Raw genomic sequence first — 15,293 nt, 5'->3', positions numbered from 1 at the left:
AACAGTATGTTTTGAAGGTTGCTAGCAGGAAAGTGTTGTACGACATGGAAGTAATCTGAAAATGTGATCTAAAATTCTGCTTTCAAGGGCGCCTGGGTGGCTCAGTGGGTTAAAATTCTGCTTTCAAGAAGCTATAACAGTAAGTACTGAGCATTAGCTATTATATGCTATGGATGAATAACTGAAATCTACATTTGAAACTATTGGTACACTATATGTTACCTAATTGAATTTTAAAAAGTTAATAAAAAAAACCACTATTTTATAAAACAATATTCCCAACAGGCTCTTTTGCTTTAAAATACTCACTTTGTTTCCTCTCCGAGAGAACACCAAATGGCGGATGACGCCGGTGCTGCGGGAGGGCCCGGAGGGCCCGGGGGCCCTGGAATGGGAGGCCGCGGCGGTTTCCGCGGTGGCTTCGGCAGCGGCATCCGGGGCCGGGGCCGGGGCCGGGGCCGTGGTCGGGGCCGGGGCCGAGGCCGCGGAGCTCGCGGGGGCAAGGCCGCGGACAAGGAGTGGATCCCCGTCACCAAGCTGGGCCGCCTGGTCAAAGACATGAAGATCAAGTCCCTGGAGGAGATCTATCTCTTCTCCCTGCCCATCAAGGAGTCTGAGATCATCGACTTCTTCCTGGGAGCCTCCCTCAAGGACGAGGTTTTGAAGATCATGCCTGTGCAGAAGCAGACGCGCGCGGGCCAGCGGACCAGGTTCAAGGCATTTGTCGCCATCGGAGATTACAATGGACACGTCGGTTTGGGTGTCAAGTGTTCCAAGGAGGTAGCCACTGCCATCTGCGGAGCCATCATTCTGGCGAAGCTTTCCATTGTCCCTGTGCGGCGAGGCTACTGGGGGAACAAGATCGGCAAGCCCCACACTGTCCCGTGCAAGGTGACTGGCCGCTGTGGCTCTGTGCTGGTGCGTCTCATCCCCGCCCCCAGAGGCACTGGCATTGTCTCAGCCCCTGTGCCCAAGAAACTGCTGATGATGGCTGGTATTGACGACTGCTACACCTCGGCCAGGGGCTGCACTGCCACCCTAGGGAACTTTGCCAAGGCTACTTTCGATGCCATCTCCAAGACCTACAGCTATCTCACCCCTGATCTCTGGAAGGAGACTGTGTTCACCAAGTCTCCCTATCAGGAGTTCACGGACCATCTTGTGAAGACCCACACCAGAGTCTCTGTTCAGAGGACCCAGGCTCCAGCTGTGGCTACTACATAGTTTTATACAAGAAAAATAAACTGAACTAAAGCTTGAAAAAAAAATACTCACTTTGTAATGAGAGTCATTACTTTTGTCTAGCCAAATCTTATAGCACTGTTTATCCCTTCCCTGCTTTATCCCTTCCCAGTATCAATAAAGGCTCACTTGGGTTACCTAGAAGCCATGAGAAAGCTTGTAATAGATCTGGCTGGTTTTCACCAGCAATTTGACCACCATGTGCACAGGGAAGTCTATTGTTAAAGGCTTTATTGCAATAAGTTGCAAATACATGGATGATTTTGAATTCTCTTTCTTGAGGTCTTGTTTCATGATAATAAATTTAGGGTGGCTTATTGGAATGGATGTTATTAACATATCTTCATAGTTATAAGCACATGGAATTGTAAAATAGATGAATGAATGTGGCATTACTGACAACTCTCCTCATTTTGAAATCAAATTACAGTGTACTAAGATGAGGAAGCAAAGCAGATTTGGGATTATGAGTGAAATAATTTTAAAAAGTATTAGGGGTATGATCGGACTATTGGGTAATTCAGTAGAAAAATGTCAACTGATTGAGATTCTGTGTTCCCTGATTTCAGAGAGAAGTTAAGATAAATAAGTAACACGAGGAGACTAGGAAGCCAAACATAAGTGATAATTTTGTGCCAGGGTGTGTATACATCTGTTTATCTTCTTGCTTTACCACTAAGGTTACTCCTAGAGGAGAGTTTAAATATGTGTTGGAGCTAATCTCTGTGGATTACACAAGAAACCACATCCTACAGCTCTCCCTGAAACACCCCTTATGATTTCAATGTAATTTGGTTTTTGCATTTTTAGAAATAACAAAATACTTTGCAAACTCATCTACTTTATTACCATCACAAGTGAGTCAGCTGACTCCACATTTTAACACAGTGACAGTCACAGAGGAATGGAGGAATGAGTAGAGTTATCAATATATGTGCTTTTAAGAAGTATGACAGGGTAGCAGCTATTTCCAGGAACCAAAACATGGGTCAGCAGCTGTGCAGGAAAAGTGATGGAATAAATGACTCATTTCAGAGGAGTTCTATAACATATTAGTTCTATAATGTATCTTCAGCCCCCAATTACCCGCTTTGATCTAAAGATAAGGATTTACAGTTAAGGTCCCATTTATGATTTGACTGGTGTGGTCTGAATCATTTTTACTATTGTTTTGACTATTACTTGAAGCCTATAGTAGTACTTGGGATATGTGTTGTGTATTCTGTGAACATGTGCTATTTTTAGATTAGATAATTTCTGTCTCGAACCCCTGTTCATTTGTTTGTTTTTGTTTATTTGATAGTGGTTTCAGTAAATGCATATATCTGAAAAATTGCAAAGCCACTATTAAAATAAGTTATTATTATATATAGCATGGAATTGCACATTCCTCCTTTGAATCCGACAGAGCTTCACCATATCCTTAACAATTTGGGAAAAACATGCTATTATTTTTCTTTATAAAATTTCTCCTGTTAGGCTGTGATGGTTGTCATCAGCAGTAACTCCTCTGAAGGCTTTGTCAAAAGAGTTGAAAAAATTGGAAAGGTGTGTGAATGAAGCTGTTTGCTGAATATAAAGAAAAGAGCATTGAAGTACAATTCACACTCTTACTTCTCCTTCTATGCTTTCAGATGTTTGACATTTGAAAATTTTGCTTCTAGAAGAGATGCCCTATATAATTCTTACTTTAAGGAGCAAGTTGCTTTTATAATTTTTTTATTATTCTACCATTCCAGTATTTCCATTTAAATTAAATTCAATACCATTTAAAAAAATCAAAAGTGCAGCCAGTATTCAATTCCTGGGCTAAATAATTTTAGAAAGCTTTGTGTTATTGAACCTACAGGGTTTTCCTGTAGTTTTAACTCTTTCTTTCTGTGATTTTTCCCATTAGTCACGTAAGTGACTGCAATATAACAGACATTGAGGATAAAGAAGGACTGAATAGAACAATCCTTGGCCTCATGAAGTTGAGAATCTAGCAAGGGAGTCAAACAATTCAATCATTCAGAGACAATTTATTGAGTGCCTGGCCTAAAATGAGCACAACAAAACCCCAGGCCAGAGGAATCATTTTAATGGGAGAGATAGATAATAGGTAAGCCAACTTTAAAAAAAAAATCGTACTGATTTTTCTTTAATAGAGATGCATATTTGAACTAAATAAGCACATTTTTAAAAGAGCAGTGATTGAGAAGAGGTTTTTAAACTGAGTGGTCCAAAGGGCCTCCCTGAAAAAGTATGTTTTGAACAGATTTCTGAATAATATCAGCTAGGAAGCTGCGTAAAAATCTCAGGGATGGGTGATTTTTCCAGTCGAAAAACTGTAAAGGCTCCAAAGTCACAATAGAGCTATAAGTTTCTCTAATAAAGTAACTTCTGACAAAGAATGAGAAGAAATAACTAACCCAGGTTTGAAAGAAAAGGGACAGACTTTCTATGGAATTCATATTTAATTAAAGCTCTAAAGGACAAAAATACAATAGAGCAAAATTCTGGTCACGCTGATATACCTAACGAAAGTTCATAAACAAGGTGTGGGTAGCAAAGAGTGTGTGGGAATGTTGGTAAGAACAGTGGGGAAGAGTCATCCCTGAACATGTTCTTAAATGAAGCAATTCTTGTGTTGTATTAAAGGGTAAATTGGAGTTTGCCTAAGTGATTAGAGAAGGATGCCTCAGCTTATGGAAGTTCAAAGCCATAAAGATGTGATAAACTACTGCAGATATTTTCATGTATATTTGTTGTTGCTTCTAGTAATGGTGATCTAAAAACTCCTACTTAAGACAACTAAAAATCCAGACAAAATAGCTTTTAAAGTTAAAAATATCAGAATGATTATAAAAATAAGTGAGGGATTACTGGGCCAAAATACGAAATACAATGAGAGCCTAGAGATTTATGCCCTGAAGCCATTTTAGCTATGGGAGCATTTGAAACTGCTAAAACACACTGAGCTGTGTTGTTCATAGACTCTTGATACTAGAGAAACAAAATTCAAAATCCAGCAGCAATCAAATTTGAGGACTTTGGTACAACCCAAATTTAACTTGAGATCCCCAAAGCACAAGGAGAAGCAGAAATAAGACTATAGCCTACCTTGCCTTCTGTGTAAACTGAGAAAGTCAATCACTGAATTTGTAGTATGATTGTCTTGTAGAGTCTCAGATATAAGAGAAAATCCTGCCAAGGAGGACCATACCATTATTATAGCTCTTAATTATCCCTACTCAATAAGAGTTTCAAATATAATGTCTTGAACATAGCAAAATGTAACAAAGCACACAAAGAAAAACCATTAACAAGATTTGATAGACAAAATGGGATTAAGTATGATGTTAAAATGATCAATAAAGATTGTAAAATGGCTTGATTACTCTGCTCAAAAAATGAGAGGGAAGCAAATTGAACCAAAAACTGACACTAAAAATGATATTTAGAAAGGTTTTATAAATGATCAAATGGATACTCTAGAACTTTAAAAATATGACAGCTAATTTAAGATACCACAGGGGTGCCTGGGTGGCTCACTTAATTAAACCTCCAATTCTTTTTCTTGTTTTTTTTAACACCTTAATTTTATTTTATCTCTTTCATTTGGCTCAGGTCATGATGTCAGGGTTGTGAAATAGAGCCCAGAGTTGGGCTCTGTGCTGAGCCTGGAGTCTGCTTAAGATTATTTTCCCTTCTTTTTCTATCCCTCCCTGCACTCTCACTTGCTCGCTCTCTCTTGCTTGCAAATAAATAGATAGATAGATAGATAATAGACAAAGAAAAATAAAAGCAGATTATGAAAATAAATATAAAGATTTTGAAATGAAAACAAGTTCAAAATAAAATAGAGAAGACCTACACAGCTTAAAGTTCATTCAGAAAATCTACTATTAAAGAAGTCAGTATGACACAATGTTAAGATATCAAAAGATTTGAGCATGCACTTTACAGAAAGGGTAATCCAAATGGCCACTCATATATAAAAACTGTTTATCTTTATTATGAATCTGGAATTAAATTAAATTAAATTAATAATAAATTAAAACCTAAAATGACATACTATTACACACTTACCATATTGGGCAACAGTAAAATTGCCTTGCAAGAATGTGAAAGAATGAAAGTGCCCATAATAAAAACATTTGAGGTAAGTTGGACAATATTTAGAAAACTTAAAAATAAAAATAAAAATTTGGTCCATTCCTAGAAATACAACATGGAACTAAATGAATATTTTCACCAGGATATGCAAACAGATGATTATAGCTATTTCATTCATAACGGCAGATCAGTAGTGGTCTATTTGCACAATGTTACATTAAATAAGAGAGAATATTAACAAACTGGGAGGAGGGGCTAGGTAGTTATCATAAACAGATCTTCTATGGTGCTGATTATGTTCTATTTCTCAAAATCTTTAAGTTAAAAAAGTTTTCACATTATATCTAGATAGATAGATGATAGATAGATATCCCAGAAGCTGCAATGCTAGGCTAAGACCAGGCTTTAAAGGGCTTTTCTATACTCTACTAAATACTTGAAACCATTCATTATATCATAGCTCAGTGTTCAAATCTCCATTTGTTTCCTCAGTTTCCTAATATTTACCTTAAGGTGACCTGATCCAGACTTTTGATCACCTTTGTCTAAATATTTCTATTTTAACAAAGTCCTTTTTAACACTGAGAGACTAAAACTTAGAAAAATACTCTTTTATCTCACTAGAGTGGAAAATATATAGTTACCCATTAACTAATGATATCCATGTCTACATTAGATCAATGACATTTTTAATTCTTGGGAGCTTTTGGTTAAATGAAATTTTTAAGCTTCCTTTAAATGAAGCTTTAAGCCATCACCACATGAATAAAATTAAAGAACCAAATGAAAACAGGCCAAGTATTTACAGAGTAATAGAATGTGCAATGGTAAGAGTACAATTCTGAAATCATAAAGCCTAAATTAGTGTGATGCATTTTTGCTACCCATGTAATCATAAACCAGTTATCCAAATGTGTTAGCCTCAGTTTTTTCACCCATGAAATGGTGATGATAATACTTATTATGCTGCGTTGTTGTGTGTATGTGATGAAGCATGGAGCATGAGAATCTCATATTCCATGCTAAAATGATAGCTATTTTTATACTTATAATAATTCTAGTAATAGTAATTAAATTGTTCAAAATGGTAATATTCATTTATATTGAGGCATTGTATTGACTATTCATAGACACATTTACCAAAATAAATTTCATTTTACTTTACCCCCTCTGAGGATATATATTCCCTAATTCAATATGAATCTCTTTATGAATAATAATTATCATAATAAATATGCTGATTTGTCTTCTATTTGTTTTTAGGGAGGTATCCTTTACTGTTGAACATGAAACTTAAGCAAGTCTGTCTTATTCAAAATTTGCATGCTGTTTTCTTATGAAACTAGATTATAGAGTTGTATGAAATAAATTCATGCAGTTAAGACATTGATGTTTGGAACACTGGGTGGTCAGTTTAGTATTTCAAAAGAAGATTTTAAATTTAAACCTTAAAACTGAGCTCTTTCAGCCTTATTTATAGACCATCCTTCATGTTTCATAAGTACTCCTCCATTGTAAACTAAGTAATACTTTTTGTCACAGTGTATATAATGAAAATGGATTTTATATTCTATTATTTCAGAGTTAGTTGCAGTTTCTACTGCCTTAATTCCTTTTTTGAAAAATAGATTAATTCTACAAAAAGTTTTTTCCAGGTTTATTGAAAAAAATCGACATATTTGTAAATTTAAGAAATGATTTCTTATAACATTGCAAACTTTTAACATTGTGTAAATTTTGTACAATTTGATAAATTGGTATACATCTTTATTGCAATATAATCTACATAAAAATGTTAATACATCTACTATCTCATATAGTTGCCACTGTTTTTTATGCATTTATCATAAGGAATTTTAAGATCTACTCTCTTAGCAACTTTTATGTATATAGTATAGTAGAGATAAACTTCAGAGGTCTTGTGGGTTTTGTTCCAGACTGCCTCAATAAAGTGATTATCTCAATAAACTAAGTCAAATTATTATATTTTTTGTTTTCCCAGTGCATATAAAAAATTATGTTTCCCAGTGCATATAAAAAATAAAAGCTATACTGCACTATTCAAAAGCATTATGTTTTTAAAGAAAAACAATGTATATACCTTAAGTACACTAGTTCTGAGTTTTCAGTGGGTCATAATTACTGATCACAGATCACCATAACAAATACAATAATAATGAAAAAACTTGATATATTGCAAGAATTACCAACATGTGACAAAGAGACACAAAATGAACAAATGTTGTTAGAAAAATGGTGGCAGCAGACCTCTTTTATACAAGATTGCTATAAACTTTCAACTTGTAAAAATGTGATATATGCAAAGTTTAATAAAGGGAAGCACAATAAAAAAAAGTATGTATATCTTATTAACTATGATCATCATGCTGTACATTAGATCCCCAGAACTTTTTCATATTATAGTTGCAAGTTTGCACCCTTGGACCACCTTACTCCACCCCAGGTTCACCCCTTGTCAACTCAACTCTAAGTTTCCATTAGTTTTCCTTTTCCTCAGATTCTGTATGTAAGGGATATCATAATACATAAATTAAAAAAATATATAAAATCTTTGAAATATTTCACTTAGAATAATACCTTCAAGATCCATCCATGCTGTTGTAAATGGCAGTATTTCTTAATTTTTCATGGTTAAGTAGTATTCCGTAGTATATATTTACCATACTTATTTTACTCATTCATCCATTAATGGATACTGAAGTTATTTCCATCTCTTGCTTAGAGTTAATAATTTTATAATAAACATAAGAGTGCAGATATGTCTTTGAACAGTGAACTTCGTTTTCTTTAGATAGATACCTAGAAGTGGGATTACTGAATCATATGGTAATTTTACTTTTAATAATATGAATAATCTCCATACTGTTTTCCATACAAATTTATATCCCTATTACAGTGCATAAGTTCCCCGTTTTCCCCAATATTTACCAAAATTGGTTAGTTTCAATTTTTTGGTAGTATATATTCTAATATCTTGCTGTGTTTTTCAGAGGTAAACAACAACAACAACAACATAAGGACTTTGCCCTGAGATTTTTACGTTGAGCACTTTTTAATGCTCCTGTTGGTCATTTATATAACTTTTTTGAAAAAAAAGTCTATTGAGATCCTTTTGCTATTTTTTTAATCATATATTTTTTTCTATTTGTATCTGTTGGTTATTAACCTCTTTTCAGATATAAGATTCGTAAGTATTTTCTTACATTCTGTGGATTGTGTTTTCATTCTCTCTCCCTTTTTTTGGCAATGCAGAAACGTTAGTTTGATGTAATACCATTTATTTATTTTTGCTTTTTTTGCTTGTGTTTTTGGTCTGGTATCCAAAAAACTATTGGCAAGACCAATGTCAAGGAGAATTTTTCCCATGTTTTCCTTTAGGAAATTTAGTTACATGCATCACCTTTAAGTCTTTAATCTATTTCAAGTTCAGACTTATGAGTGATATAAGGTTCCCTTTTCATACTGTTTATGTGACTATTCAGTTTTAAATATCATTTATTGAACAGACTATCTTTCCCCATTACATATGTTGGCCCCTGTCAAATATTAGGTGACTGTATGAAAGGATTTATTTCTGGACTCTCAATTCTGTTCTACTTGTTTATTGGTCTGTTTTTATGCCAGTATACTTTATTGTTTTGAGCATGAGGGCTTTGTAGTATAGTTTCAAATCAAGAAGTGTAATCTCCCTTCTTCATTCTTTCTCAGAACTGCTTTGATTATTTGTTGTCTTTCATGGTCTCATATAAACTTTAGGATTCTTTACTTACTTCTGTAAAACAATAATATTGGATTTTTTTTTAAGATTTTTAATTTATTTATTTGACAGAGAGAGATGACAAGCAGGCAGAGAGGCAGGCAGAGAGAGAAGAGGAAGCAGGCTTCCTGCTGAGCAGAGAGCCTGATGCGGGGCTCGATCCCAGGACCCTGGGATCATGACCAGAGCCGAAGGCAGCGGCTTAACCCACTGAGCCACCCAGGCGCCCCTAACATTGGATTTTTGATAGGAATTGGATTTACAGATGGTTTACGGTAGTATGGACATTTTAACAATGTTAATTCTTACCATTCATAAATATGAGCTATCTTTCCATTTCTGTCACCTTCAATTTCTTTATCAAGGTCATAGTTTATGGAGTACAGATCTTTCATCTTCTTAGTTAAATCTATTCCTAAGTATTTTATTATTTTTGATGCTATTGTGAATTAGATTGTTTTCTTTATTTTTTCAGATAGTTCATCATTAGAATGTTAAAATGCTCCTGTCTTGTGCTTACTTTGGCAGCACATATACTAAAATTGGAATGGTGCAGAGAAGATTAGCGTGATCACTGAACAAGGATGACATGACAAACTGGGAAGCAGTCCATAAAAAAAAAAAAAGAAACAAAACAAAATTCTTTTCTTTTATATATTGATCTTGTATTTGGTAATTTTACTAAATTTGTTTATTCAAATTTATTGTGAATTTTTTAGGATTTTTTAACATGTAAGTTCATGTTATCCAAAAAAAGAAAATTTTACTTCTTCCTTTTTTTTTTTTTTTTTTTGGAGTCTCTTATTTCTTTGTGTTCCTTGTTTCTCTGGCTAGGACATCCACTACTGTGTCAAATGAGAGTAGTGAAAATGGACACACTTGTCTTTCTTCTGATCTTTAAGGGGAAAACTTTCAAAAGTTTTGATTGAATATGAGATTAGCTCTGGGCTTGCAATCTGTGTTTTTCTTTAATGGGTTTTTTAAATTATTTTTTAAAAATTTTTATATAATGTGTTTTTATCCCTAGGGGTACAGGTCTGTGAATCACCAGGTTTACACATTTCACAGCACTCACCATCACTCACCATAGCACCTGCCCTCTCCAATGTCCATACCCCCACCATCCTCTCCCAACACACCTCCCCCCAGCAACCCTCAGTCTGTTTTGTGAGATTCAGTCTTTTATGGTTTGTCTCCCTCCTAATACCATCTTTTTTTATTTTTTTTTCGTACGCCCGAAACTGCCTATGTTGCATCTCCACTTCATCATATCAGGGAGATCATATGATAGTTGTCTTTCTCAGATTGATTTATTTCGCCAAGCATATTACCCTCTAGTTCCATTCACGTCATCACAAATAGCAGGATTTCATTTTTTTTGATGGCTGCATAGTATTCCATTGAACATATATACCACATCTTATTTATTGATTCATCTGTTGAAGGACATTTAGTTTCTTTCCATAGTTTAACTATTGTGGACATTGCTGCTATAAACATTTGGGTGCATGTGCCCCTTCAGAATGCCACGTTTGTATCTGTAGGGTATATACCCAGTACTACAAGCACTGGGTCATAGGGTAGTTCTATTTTCAGCTTTTTGAGGCACGTCCACGCTGTTTTCCAGAGTGGTTGCACCAGCTTGCGTTCCCACATACAGTGTAGGAGGGTTGCCCTTTCTCCACATCCTCGCCAGCATCTGTCATTGACTGACTTGTTCATTTTAGCCATTCTGAACGGTGTGAGGTGGTATCTCATTCTGGTTTTGATTTGTATTTCCCTGATGCCGAGTGATGTGGAGCATTTTTTCATGTGTCTGTTGGCCATTTGAATGTATTCTTTGATGGAACATGATAGTGAGCTTAGGGAATCACCAAGTTAATGAAAGAGGTGCCTCTTGTAGGTGAAGTAAGAGTGAGAGAAAGAAAAGAGGGCTTATCCTAGATTGGAGAACTCGGGGCTGAAAAGGACCCTCATCTGGGAGCAGAGAAAGTGGTCCAGAATCAGAGGCACAGAGGACTCCCAACACCTTCCACAGAAGCGGAGCACCTAAAGACATAGTGCCATTACCCCTGGAAAATCTAGGCATGGAGGTATTCTCTTTAGGAAAATAGGCATCGGAGAATAGTTTGTCCATAGCCCAGTCACTGACTTCAAGACGAAAAGCTATACCAGCTCTCGAAGCAGGCCGGATAGCTCAAGCAACACCAGCCCAAGCCAAAATCCTTATCCCCTGCCTTTCTGAACAATGACAGAGCAGCGGTTCTGTCTAGAACCAGGAGGAATTCAGAAGTCAATGTTTGGGTCCGGGTTGTGTCCATCAGTTCAGAGGCGGCCTTCAGATCAACTCATGATTCCAGGGTCTTGGCATTGACTCTGTACTCAGGTTCTCTGCTCAGGGGCACGTAAGCTTCTCCCTATCCTGCCACACGCCCTGATTGGGATCTATCTGCCTCTCTGTCCAATACGTGCATGTGCACGTTGGACAAGATAACAAAGACAAAAACAGTGCGCAATAATTGACTGGGGCCAAAGGATGTTTTATTGCATTTGGACCTAGGTACCTATGGAGGGCAGCCAGGTACAGAGAAACTCCCACCATCCTAAAATGCCCGACCTTCGCTCGGAGCTCCCTTGTTCATTGTACTGTTCTTTGCCTTCCTGGATCACCACACCAACCTGCAGAATCTGCTGTCTGTTGCGCTGTACTGACCCCTTGTTAACACATTGTGCTTCCTCTCGGGGCTCCATTGGAACATGCCCATCTTCCTCAAGAGGCACTGTTTGCTTATCGCATGTAACCATTTGGGGGATGGTCATGAGAGGGTGAAGGCAGGCTTGTGCTGCCACATCTCCATGCAGTTCCACAGAGGGTAGCTGATCCACCATGAGGGAGTGCTCAAGGTTCTTCCACATTCGAATCCTCTTCAATGCGTCCTTTTGCACATACAAGTTGTCTTCCTGAAATGGGCACGGAAGTCTTTCAGTTGGCTTCATTGGGCTATGGGTCTCTTCCAACATGCTCTCCGTTGGCTTCTGTGGACTCCAAGAACATGAGTCCGTCCTGGACCTAAGGTTCTAGGGTGTAGACTCTGCCTTGGATGCATGGTCTTTTTGGAGATTGGGAGGCCTTGTTGGCACCGTTTCTGGAGACCATTGAGGTACTCGTGTGCTTTCTGTGGAAGACTCCAGACATGTCTTTGGCACGGTTGCGGGGGTTCACTTTGAGCTTCCCTTGGGTGGACCTTTTCCTGTTGAGATGCTCCATGATTTGGTGGGAGGGTCTCACCCTTACGCAGGGCTCGGGTTTCCTCCCCTGAGGCATTGCTTGTGGTCTGTTAGTTTCTTGGCCTATCGTGGCTAAGATGGAATGAGGGATCCTTGCCTTTATCCGAGGTCCAGAGGGCTGGTGCTGACATTCACGACCAAATACTACGAATTGGGCCATGGAGAAGTTGACACCAACTCGCTTCGCAAACTGCCTTGGTGAGAGACCCAGGCGGCTCCAGCGGTTTGGGATGGCTTGGGGTCCTCTTGGCCCACCCATGACTACTCCAGTCAAGTGTAGTGATCAGGCCTGGGTTGATGAGGAGTGGTTGCTATGACCTCAAAGCTTTGTGACATCACAGATGCTGGCTTCACTGAAGCAGCTGTCCCTCTCCCATGACCTTGGTGTCCTATGGCTTTAAGTAGGAAGCCCCGGGAAGGACAGAACAAGAGCCCTCTGAACCTGATCAAGAACTCAGGATGTCTTGTGGGTTAATGTCCAACTTCCCCTTTCTGGAGACATAGAGGAAGGAAAATGACATTCAGTATATCTTCCTTTAGGCCAACATATCCCCGGAGACGGCAAGGTGTCCTTTTACACTACAATTTCTAGATATCTCAAGAAAAGGTGAGGCCTCGCGGGTATAAGCAGCTCTCCGTGGGGTTTGTCGTCCTGTGGGTGCGAGCGTACTTTGTCAGCGTCTTTTGCCTATGGGTCAGTGATGACTAAGATACGGAAAGTCCCTTTCCGAGGTAAAAGGTGAGGGCATCGATATATGGTGCTGTCTGTGGCCTCGTCTCCTAGTGTTCTGAAACACGCGGCTAAGGGATGAGGCCTCTGTCTACCTGGCTTTCCCTTAAATACCTTTGCAAAGTCTTTGAGGAGAGTGATATTCTGCATCTGAGCTAACTCTCAATGAAGAGGCCTGGACCGAACCCGTTGTTATTATTAGTTAACTGTACTTGTTGTGGTAACGGGTATAAACATGTGGACCAAGTCTCTTTAGTCAGAAGGAAAGGGACAGCCTATACCGAAGGCTTGCAAGGCCCATTCGAGCAGACCTTTGGAGTGAGCCGCAATGCCCTTGCAAGGACTAGTGGATCAGGAAGTTTGGGTCCATTTCGGCACCACAGTATTCCTCTGCCGTCGAGTGAATGAACCCCTGGACCTTGCCTTGACATGAATGTCCCATGCCCTGCTGTTGGGAAATGGAAAAGGCAAGCAAACAAAGGGAAATGTCATATGGCTACCCACAATATGTGCCTCGGGAGGAATACCTTGGCCCACTTAAGGAAGGGAATAATAAAGGGCAAGAAGTCAGAGAAGGAGACCCACCAGGAGTGACTCAGGACTCTGAGAATCCAGCTGAGGGCTACCGAAAAGAGAACTGATTAATGGGTGGTCAGGAGTTGTGGCATATATTAGGAGGAGCACTAGGACGTCCATGCAACTAAAGCATCCGCGAATACTCTGTCAAAAATGGATGATGGATGATAGGCAGGCTTTCTCAACAGATAGCAACAACAACATCAATTCATAGGAAAACAATGTGGCCCTCTCAAAACCAAAGGAAGTCACAGGGAGAAAAGGAAAGAATTATATTGTTTATTATCTTTCCTTATTGAAATGACATTGGGTGGGTTTCCTAAAATGTCCTTCTTTGAATTGGGTCTTTATCCTTGTGAATTAGAGCTTACCCGCCTCTTCCATCTCTGGATTTGATGAGAGGACATGACAATGCCTTCACTAAATACCTAGAAGAGTGGCCCAGGAAAATGATCTTTTAGGCCAATCTTTCTCCAGAGATGGCAAAGTTTTCCTATTTCCTCTGAAATATCTAGAGATATCAGAAACAACAAGTCCTCTGGTATATCATCCTGTCTCTCTGAGGTTTGTCATCCTTTGCATGAGAGAGTGACATTATACATTATAGCTAATCCTTAAGGAGGAGCAATGGACAGCACTCCTTGTTACCATTATTTATCTCTACCTACTGTGTTAATGGGTATAACCCTGTTGACCAAGTCTCTTTAATCAAAGGAAAATTAATGGCTTATATCGATGGTCTGCAAGGCTCACTTGAACAGAACTGAGGATTCAGCTGCTATGTCCTTGCAAAGACCAGTGGATAAAGAAGGTGTGGTCCATATTGGCAACAGAGTATTCCTCAGCAATTAGGGAGGATGAACTCTTGATTCTTGCACTGGCATGAATGCCACAGGACTGGGTTTGTGAAATGAAATGGGCAAGGAGACATAGGGAAATATCATATGGCTTCTCTCATATGTGCCCTAGGACGAATACCACGGCCCTTAGTAGAAAGAAGGAAAAACTGAAGGGGATAAGTCAGAGAAGGAGACAAACCAGGAGTAACTCAGAACTCTGAGGAATCAAGCTGAGAGTCAAGGAAAAAAGAGACATGCAGGGAATGAGGGAACGGGCTAATGGGTGTTGAAGAGTTCTGGCATATCTTAGGCGGAGTACTAGGTCATATATGGAACTGAAGCATCAGTGAATACTCTGTCAAAAATGGATGATGGATGACAGGCTGGCTTCCTCAACAGTACAAAATAATACAAAAACAAGCTGGCCCTTTCAAATGCAGGTGAAGACAGACAGAGAAAAGGAAAGAATTATATTTTTATTATGTTTAATTATTGAAATGGAATATAATTTATTTCCTAAAATGTCATTATTTGAATTGGGTCTTTATACTAGTAAAGTGGAGTTCATCCACCTCCTCCATTTGTGGAATTGATGAGAAGAAAATGGCATTGCCTTCTCTAAATGTCTAGAAGAGTTGAACAGGAAATGATTTGCACCTCGCCATCTGTGTGTTGACAGGGGTTTGATTACTGCTTCAAACGCTTTAGTCACTACTACAGAGCTGAGATTTTGTAGGTTTCC

At 38.4% G+C, this 15,293-nt stretch overlaps 1 pseudogene across 1 annotated transcript; it reads left to right on the top strand.

The window, feature by feature from the left end:
• Positions 1 to 320: 320 nt before the first annotated feature.
• On the top strand, positions 321 to 1,268 carry LOC309857012 (small ribosomal subunit protein uS5 pseudogene; annotated as a pseudogene). The gene has a single exon. The product of its transcript is annotated as a small ribosomal subunit protein uS5 pseudogene (transcript).
• The last annotated feature ends 14,025 nt before the right edge of the window (positions 1,269 to 15,293 follow it).

The sequence above is a fragment of the Mustela nivalis genome, assembly GCF_964662115.1.
Source record: "Mustela nivalis genome assembly, contig: HAP1_SCAFFOLD_165, whole genome shotgun sequence".
In the NCBI taxonomy this organism is placed as follows: domain Eukaryota; kingdom Metazoa; phylum Chordata; class Mammalia; order Carnivora; family Mustelidae; genus Mustela; species Mustela nivalis.
Note: the sequence above shows the minus strand (reverse complement) of the source record. Positions and strands in the feature narration are given on the sequence as shown.